A 10,079-nucleotide genomic window follows, 5' to 3' on the forward strand; every position below is an offset into this window, starting at 1 on the left:
CCATTTATCAGCCAAGGAAATTCCCTTCTATTTCTGATTTACTGAGAAGTTTCCCACCATGAATTTATGCTGAACTTTTGAAAATACTTCTTCAGCATCTATTAAAATGATCCTGTAGTTGTTTCCTCCTTTAATCAGTTAATGTGTTAAATGCCACTGATTTCTCTAGTATTAAACCATCCTCTGCAATCTTGGCATAAAGCTCATTCCATCATGTGTATTACACTTTTTTATACACTACTGTCTTCAGCCTACTAATGTTTTCTGCTCTGCTGCCAAGTCGCTTCAGTCGTGTCCGACTCTGTGCGACCCCATAGATGGCGGCCCACCAGGCTCCCCTGTCCCTGGGATTCTCCAGGCAAGAACACTGGAGTGGGTTGCCATTTCCTTTTAGGTAGTATTTTTTTTTAATGTTTTATTTTGTATTGGAGTATAGCCTATAGCAAGGAGATCCAACCAGTCCATCCTAAAGGAAATCAGTCCTGAATATTCACTGGAAGGACTGATGCTGAAGCTGAAGCTGAAGCTCCAGTACCTTGGCCATCTGATGCAAAGAGCTGATTCATTTGGAAAGACCCTGATGCTGGGAAAGACTGAGAGCAGGAGAAGAGGGGGATGACAGAGGATGAGATGGTTGGATGGCATCACCAACTCGATGGACATGAGTTTGAGTAAGCTCCGGGAGCTGGTGATGGACAGGGAGGCCTGGCGCGCTGCCATCCATGGGGTCCCAAAGAGTCGGACATGACTGAGAGACTAAACTGAACTGATAGCCGATTAACAATGCTGTGATAGTTTCAGGTGAACAGTGAAGGGACTCACCCATGCATATACATGTATCCATTCCCTCCTACTCCCCCACCCATCCAGGCTGGCACATAACATTGATCGGAGTTCCCTGTACTACACAGTAGGTCCTTGTTGGTTATCCATTTACAGCCATGTGTACGTGTCTATCCCAAACTCCCTATCCTTCCACCCCATCCTCCCCCCAGCAGCCATAAGTTCATTCTCTAGGTCTATGTGTCTGCTCCTATTCTGTGAATTAGTTCGTTTGAACCATACCTTTGAAGACGCCATGCACACGGGTGTCATATTATGTGTCTGCTTCTCTGTCTGACTTGACTTCACTGAGCGTGACAATGTTGACTGCAGCACTGTTTACAATAGCCAAGACATAGAAAAAACCTAGATGTCCATCAACGGAGGAGCGGATAAAGTAGATGAGGAACACACATGTGATGGAATATTGCTCAGCCATCAAAAAGAATGAAATAATACCATTTGCAGCAGCATGGACTGACCTAGAGATTTAGTACTTTTACCCTTACATTTTTGAGTGACACGTGTCCCTAATTTTTCTTTATTGTACTGTTCTTGTCTGGTCTCACGATTCAGATTATATCAGCCTAGTGGAGCGAATCACCCTCACATATTTCCTGGGAAACCTGGTGTGATATTAGAACGATCTGTTCCCTAGGTGTTCGCTAGAACTCACCTACAGATCATCAAGTCCTGGTGTTTTATCTCTCTCTTTTCCTCCTTACTACTTAAAAGGATATTTAATTCTTTTTCATAGTTCCATTTGGGGCTTCCCTAGTGGCTCAGTGGTAAAGAATCTGCCTGGCAGTGCAGCAGACACAGGTTTGATCGCTGGTCGGGGAGGATCCCACTTGCCGCAGAGCCGCTAATACTGACCCCACGTGCTCTAGGGCCGGTGCTCCGAAACAAAGCCGCCACAGTGAGAAGCCCTTGAACCAGGAGAGAAAAGCCTGGGCAACAGTGAAGAGCCAGCAGGGAACAATAATAAAATAACCATTTTATTAAACAAAAGTAACAAAATAAACAAAAGTATTTTAAACATAGTTGCATTCAAGTGTTCTACTTCCTGATCCCATCTTGGTAGGTTATATTTTATCCAAGTTTTGGACCATTTCATCTAAGTTTTCAAATGTATTGACATAGAGTTATTAATCATATTCAGACCCTGGACTTACCTGGAGGTACAGTGGTTAAGGGGTGGGAGGAGGTCCTTGGAATTTTCTATTTTATGAGACCTGCAACACTTCCGAGAATAGTCTCCACCCAGGGCCAGTGGCTACAGAGCAGGTTTGTCGCTTGGAGCTCCCAGAGTCATCCTACAAAAGCTGAGGCCCTGAAATGTGAGCCTGCTCTCCTGCTGCTGGAACCGCCACCTTCTGCTGTGTCCCAGGCTTCTCACTGGTGGTGACTCTGCCATGACGCCCCGGAGGGCTGTCCACTTGCCATGGGCTACCTGACCCCCCCCACTCACTGACCGGCCAGCCTCCTTTACTTTTGGAGTTCTCACGCCATCCTTTGAAAGCTCTCCCCAACCTGCCTTGCCGCCAGACCCTCCGGGGGCACACGGTGCCACGGCCCAGGCTGCCTCACCTTTGGGTCCAGGCTCACTGTGGTTTGTGCAAAGCACAACCTGGGATCAGAGCACCGGGCCGTCGGCATTGACTTTGACGGTGCCCAGCGCAGACCTTTTTCTGCGTATTTTCTTGGCCACGGTTGGGCTGAGACCGCTGGAGCATGAGAGTGCTGTGTAGACAAGGTGAAAACTGAGTTCATTTGAAGGAATGGGACTGTGGCCGTGGAGAGCTTGCACGTGGATGTCAGGCTGGGACCCAACCCTGGCTCCTCCACTTAGAGCTAGGTGACCCTGGACTAGTGACCTCATCCATCTAAGCTTCAGTTTCTTTCTTTCTTTTTTTTTGGCCTCGGCTTGTGAGAACTTAATTCCCTGACAGGGATGGAACCCATGCCCCATCCATTGGAAGTGCAGAGTCTTAACCAACGGACCCCCAGGGCAAACCCTAAGCCTCAGTTTCTTCATCCACACAATGGGAATCACGGGTCTCTCCATCCAAGAGTGCTGGGGACTAGGATGGTGCTTGTCCACGTGGAGAGGCGGGCGCACGCCTGCCAGGTAGTTAGTGCTGAATCAATGTGTGTGCATGTGTGTGACCCACAGAGAGGGGTTTGCAGCCCTGCCTCGGGTACCAGCTGCATACTTGGCCCTCTGCACGCTCTAGCTCGCTGCCCTGAGAGGTAAGACCCTCCATCAGCTGTGATCTGAGCCTTGATTCTCTCATCCTTAAGGGGGTGGACAGACCGGTGTGTGAGGATGACGGTGCTTTGAGACCTTGCCCAGAGGGTATATGATATGATATATGGCAGAAACCATATATCAATATACAATATTGTAAAGCAATTATGCTCCAATTAAAAAAAAAAAAAACAAAAACAAAAATAAATCAGGCCAAAGAAGCAGCTGTCTCTCCCCCAGGCCCACCCAGCAAGGTCAGCGCTTCCAAGGGTCACACTCCAGTCCCCGGGGTTTTCTTGTGCCAGTTGAAGAATCCAGTGCCGGGGCTTCCTGTTGTAATAACTCCCTTCCTGTCCCTGGAGCGCCCCTTCCCCACTAGGTGAAACTCAGAAGAAGGGCCGGAAAATGGCAGGCTCTATTTTCCCCACCTTCCAGGGGCAGTTGGGTGGAATGTGTCCTCTGATAATGAGCTGCAAGGGGCCGGGCCAGGGCGGGCTGCCCGACCTGTGCTGTGTGGAGCTGGCTGATAAAGGCTCCAGAGGGCCTCGGGAGCCAACGCCCAACCCAGGGATGGTACCCATCTCCTGCACTGCAGGCAGATCCTTTGCCACTGAACCACCAGGAAAGCTCAGATCCCTCATGCTGCCTCTAAAAAGTCCTTCATGCTGTAATGAAGACTGATGACACCAAGTGTTGTAACTAAGACCCAGTGCAGCCAAATAAATACATAAAAATAGTAAGGGCTCTGTAATCACCCAGACCTGGGTTTGAGTCTTGGCTTTGTCACCTAGTGGTAGCTGACTGCCTTGTGGGCCTCAGTTTCTTCATCCAAAAAATGGGAAGAACAGGTATCTTGTGAGACTTGGAGAACAGGCCATGTGTATCTCACTTAGGCCTGGCTCTGGTGCCTGGGAGGTCCTCAGCAAATAGTTTTAAACTGTGACTGGGGAGCTCCAAGGGCTGGGCGGTCAAGAAATGAGTCACCTCTCCCCTTGCAGGGCCATGTGGAAGTCTGGGGCAAAAATGAGGATGTTGCACGGGGAATGCAGAGCAGCCTCCTGGATACTGGGGCGGGAAGTGGGTACAGAGGGCTAAGAGCCAGGGGCGGGGGGCTGCTCTCCTGGGGGCACCTGTCTTTTCACGTGTCCACTGCAGTCTGGCCCCTCTGTTGCCATGGACACATCTGCATGGATCCCTCACCACCTCCTTCCCCAAGCCCAGATGCTCTTCCCTTCAGCCAGTGCCCACCCCGTATGACCAGAGTCCCCGAGACCCAAGTCCAAATGTCTGGGAGAGTTCATCGTTTGGCCATAGGAAGGGCCCAGCCTCTGTCTGGACCCAGCTGCTGGCTGGGGGACCCCACATTGGGCAGGTGGTGAGCTCTTTGAGAACCAGACCAGGCTGTCCTCCCACCCTCCTCCCTGCTCTGCCCCAGCTGCCGGACCCACAGCAACAAGGACAGGGCTGGGCCCCCAGCAGGGCCTTTTCTGGAAAGGCAGCTCCTGCTCTCAGCCTCTCCCGTGTGCCAAGCCTTGGAGGAGCTGTGCCTGGACTGGGTTCTCGCCTCCACCTGTAAGTCAGGAGAAGTGACCTGCCCCCTCCAGGGCCACCTGACCACTCAGACCTGCACAGCCCCCAGCCTGAGGTGGGCAGGGCAGGCGGAGAGAGGACGCTGGGGAGTCAAGGATATTCCTGCCTCTTGTCTTGTGATGCTGAAACTCAAGAGCCCCCTGACTCAGCAGGATATTAATAAGCCTGGCGGGCTCCCAGGGGGCCAGCTCTGCCAGGGGCCAAAGCAGGAGGACTTCCAGCCCGCTGGCTTGGGATCTCCCTCCCCATGTCCACAGCTGGCCCCACAGCCCCAGCTCCTTCCCCAGGGCCCCTGGGCACCTATACACCCCAACCTCTCCTGGTAGAGAGACCCTCTCCCCACTGCTCAGGAGGCCTGGGTAAACCTCACTGAGTTAAAGGGAACTATCTAGAAGGGACCCAGGAGGAGAGATGGAGCCAAACATCATGGGGGTGGGGGGCACATGGTCCACCCTTCGAGCTCCAGGGTCAAGTTCAAGCTTTAGCTCTCTCTAAAGTGAAAGTCGCTCAGTCGTGTCCGACTATTTGCGACCCCGTGGACTACACAGTCCATGGAATTCCCCAGGACAGAATACTGGAGTGGGTAGCCTTTCCCTTCTCCAGGGGATCTTCCCAACCCAGGGATTGAACCCAGGTCTCCCAAATTACAGCCAGATTCTTTACCAGGTGAGCCACACGGGAAGCTGAAGAATACTGGAGTGGGTAGCCTAGACCTTCTCCAGCGGATCTTCCCGACCCAGGAATGAAACTGGGGTCTCCTGCATTGCAGGTGGATTCTTTACCAACTGAGCTATGAGGGAAGCCCCTCTAATTTATAGACTTGGGCCAAATCACTTAACGATGCTCGGTTTCTTAATCTGTATAGTGGCAGAGGGGGCGCTAACAGTACTTAGCCCTAGGTTCGCTGCAAGGACCCAGTGAGGTGGCTCTCACAAAGGGCAAGTCCAGGGAATGACAGCTCCTCCTCACCTGTCACCCCTGCTGGTTTCAGCTGAACAAGATGATTGGTCCATCTGGGACTCGGTTTCTGTCCCACAGCGCTCTCTAGTGTGCAGAGATGGTTATTGCAGGGGCCCCCTGCAGATTGTGTGGGTTCCCCTGCTCCTGAGCTCTGAAGGGTCCAAGAGGTACCTTTTCTGATTGACTCAAGTTCGTGACCCCTGTGATGCACTGGCAGTGCAGGCCAAGAGGATGAAGACCCACTCCCTTTCTTTCAAAGTTCAAAGCACACGGCAGCCTGGTTTGGCATCAGTGACCTCCGTAAGCCCCGTCCTGGGCCGTGCCCCTCTCAAGGCTGAACGAGTCACAGCCTCCATCACAGATCTCAGCTACAAACGGGAACACAAAGCCCAAAAGGCCACACACAGGAGCTGAGCACAAAGTGAACCAGGTGCCTGCACACCAGCACTTACGGGATTGACTCCAGCCCGAGACCCCCACAGTGGCGGACTCAGAGAGGACTCGAGGCCTGGGTCCCCGGCGGTCCCTTTTCAAGGCTGCCCAAGGGGAACATTTGCAGAAGGCAGACCCAGTCTGTCTTCTCCCTGTCTCCTAGCCCCTCCTGCTCCCCAGGCTGGGCAGCCTGTCGGCTTAAACAGATGTCTGCCTGCTGAGGGTTCCCCAGGAAACCCTCCCTGCCTGCCTCAGCGGAAAGTATCCACATTCTAGGTCTCTTCCCTCCCCCACCCCCAATAAAACCCTTTCCATCTCTGGAGCTGCTGCGGGCAGAATGAGACCAGGGGGCGCAGGCAACCAGGGAACCAGGACAGGATGGCAAGTCCCGGGGACCCCGCAGGGCTGGCAGTGAGCTCCCCAGCTTGGGGGTGTTTATGCAGAGCAGCTGGTCATGTGGCCAGCATGTGGGAGAGGTGAGCCCACCTGAGGACAGCTGAATTAACAGATCTTACATGGTAAAGCATCTGCCTGCAATGCAGGAGACCTGAGTTCGATCCCTGGGTTGGGAAGATCCCCTGGAGAAAGAAACGGCAACCCACTCCAATACTCTTACCTGGAAAATTCCATGGACGGAGGAACCTGGTAGGCTATAGTCCATGCGGTCACAAAGAGTCAGATATGACTGAGCAACTTCTCTTTCACTAAGGGCCCCTTCCAACCCAGCGGGTCTCTGGTTTTCTTCAAAACTTTCTAATTTCTCCTAATTTTTTTTTTTTTACCAAAGTCATAAAAGAATGGAGTTCAAAAAGAAACATGAGGCCCCCCAGTGTTCACTGCAGCACTGTTCACAATCGCCAAGACATGGAAGCAACCGAAACGTCCACAGACAGATGAATGGATAAAGGAGATGTGATACAGCTTCCTCCCAGTGGTCCAGTGGCTAAGACTCTGGCCTGCCACAACTAAAGATCCAGTGTGTCACAACCAAGACCTGGTGCAGGCCGATAAAGTAAATAAGTAGTTACCAACCACGACAACAAAAGCTGCGGTAGAGCACGCCTCAGGGACTCGAGATCGTCTTTCACCTTGGGGTGTGTGATCCCCGAGGGAGGTCACTTGGTCCTTATCAGGGGCTGCAGTCCCTGACCCCGGCTGCCTTCCCCTGAGCTGGGCAGGATTCGGGTTCCTTCACATTCCAGACAGGCTGGCTCTCCCAGGGCTCTGTGATAAAGTAAACCACAAACAGACTTCCCACGAACTTGTGACAGCCTCGTTGCCGGGAAGGCGAAGCTTCCTTCTCGCCCTCAGCACTGCCCCAAGGAAGCGGGGAGGAGGCAGGTGGGGGAGACAGAGGGGGTCAACTGTCTCACTTCCAGAGGACAAACAGCTGGGACCAAAAATTCAAGAAGAAATAGGAGGCAGCACCATGCTGTGCCAACTACGTCTCCCGTAGCAACTTAATCTCTCTGAGTCTCAGATCTTACAAACCAAACTGCTCTGGTATGCCCTCCCTTTTTAAATTAAAAACCATGGGCCCCTTTTCATCCTGTCTTAACATTTACCACTCATATGTGCAGGAGACTTGGGAGTTTACAAGGCTGTGTGTGCGCGCTTAGTCGTGTCCAATTCTTTGCGACCCCGTGGACTGCAGCCCAACAGGCTCCTCTGCCCATGGGATTTGCCAGGCAAGAATACTGGAGCGGGTGGCCATCTCCTCCTCCAGGAGATCTTCTGAACCAGGGATCGAGCTCACGTCTCTTGTATTTCCTGCGTCGGCAGGCCGATCCTTCACCACTACTGCCACCTGTTGCCGTGTTGTTCAATTCCTCAGTCGTGTCTGTGACCCCATGGACTGCAGCACGCCAGGCTTCCCTGCTCTTCACCATCTCCCGGAGTTTACTCAGACTTATGTCCATTGAGCCGGTGAGGCCATCCAACCATTTCATTCTCTGTTGCCCTCTTCTCCTCCTGCCCTGAATCTTTCCCAGCATCAGGGTCTTTTCCAATGAGTCGGCTCTCTTCACCTGGGAAGCCTCTTATAAAGCTCATCAACGAGGCAATGCATGGCAAAAACCACCACCATACTGTAATTAGCCTCCAATGAAAATAAATGAATCAATTAAAAACTTTTAATGGAAAACAATCTATTATCATAATCAATTCTCACCACAAACTCAGGGGGAAAATGGTAGAAGTCTTTTCCCACTTACGAGATTAGAAAACCCACGCTCAAGATGAGGTCATCGTGGATTAGGAAAGACTTTAACCCAACAACTTGAGTTCTCATATGAGAAAAGGATAATGGGGACACACAGACCTGCCCAGGAAGGATATCACGGGACGAAAGAGGCAGAGGTTGAAGTGATGTGTCTCCAAGCCCAGGAACACCAAAGATTGCCAGCGAGCACCAGAGGCTAGAAAGAGCCAAGGAAAAACTCCCCCCAGATCCTGCAGAGGGAACAGGATACCCTAACCCTTCTGATACACCGGCATTGGACCACCAGCCTCAGAACTGTGAGAGAATGCATGCCTATTGTTCTGAGCCCCCAGTTGATGGTCCTTTTTTCTAGCACCTTCAGGAAACCCATACAACAGCACTGTAAGAGCAGAGGCTGAGTGAGGGATGTTCTACCCACCAGCGTCCATCTGGCCCTGAGGCTCTGGCCCCTTCCGACTGGAGAAGTCTTTGAGGATTTCATTACCCATGTGATCCCTCTCATGCCACGGAAATCAGGCAAAACCCCGTCTCAGTTCATTGCAGAGAAGGCTTTCATAAACATTGTATAGGTTTTTTTGTTTTTTTCCACTCTGAATTTTTTTTTTGTTTTTAAAAAACTTATAAATTGAAATATAGTTGATGTGATATTAAAAACATATGTTATACATATAGATATATTGATATATAATGATATATGTGATGGAATGTTACTCAGTCATTAAAAAGCCATAATAAATAATATCATTTGCAGCTACATGGATGAACCTAGAAACCATCATACTAAGTAAAACAGGTCAGAAAAAGACAAATATTACACGATATCATTTATATGTGGAATCTAAAACCATTCCCATCAGTTGGTCTTAGCACCCTGGTTGAAAATCAATTGATCATAGAGATGACTGTTTATCTCTGGCCTCTCAATTCTATCCCATTGGTTTATTTATCTAGCCTTATGCTAGCAACACTCATTTGACTACTGTAGCTTTATGGTACATTTTGAAACCGAGAAATGTGAGTCCTGCAAATTTATTCTTTTTCAGATAGTTTCAGCTATTCTGAGCCCTTTGAAATTCAATATGAATTTTAGGATGGATTTTCCCATTTCTGCAAAAATACCATTGAGGACATCCCTGGTGGTACAGTAGATAAGAATTCGCCTGCCAACGCAGGGCACGTGGGTTCGATCCTTGGTCTGGGAAGATTCCGCATGCCTCAGAACAACTAAGGCCATGCACTACAACTGCTGAGCCCATGCTCTAAAGCTCTCATGCTGCAACTACTGAGCCTGCACGCTGCAACTCCTGAAGGCCGTGTGCTCCGCAACAAGGGAAGCCACTGCAATGAGAAGCCTGTGCGCCACAACGAAAAGTGGTCCCTGCTCATCACAACTGGAGGGAGATCACACGGAGCAATGAAGACCCAGAGCAACCAACAGAAGAATAAACGATTTTTTTAAAAAACACCATTGATATTTTGGTAGGAACTGAATGGAACCTGAATATTTCTTTGGGTAGTATTACCATCTTAACAAGAGTGAAGTCTTCTAACCCAGTGACACGTCTTTCCGTTTATGTAGCTCTCTTTTCATTTCTTTCAGCAATATTTTGCAGTTTTCAGTGAACAAACCTTACACTTTCTTTACTGAATTTATTCCGAAGTATTTTCTTCTTTTTCATGGGAGTATAAATTCATAATTTTCTCTTTATTTCCTTTTTGGATTGATCATTTCAGCACCTAGAAACACAACTGATATCTGAATGATGATTTTTTTATCCTACAACTTTGCTGAATTGATTTATT

The sequence above is a fragment of the Capra hircus genome, chromosome 11, assembly GCF_001704415.2.
Source record: "Capra hircus breed San Clemente chromosome 11, ASM170441v1, whole genome shotgun sequence".
Taxonomy (NCBI): Eukaryota; Metazoa; Chordata; class Mammalia; order Artiodactyla; family Bovidae; genus Capra; species Capra hircus.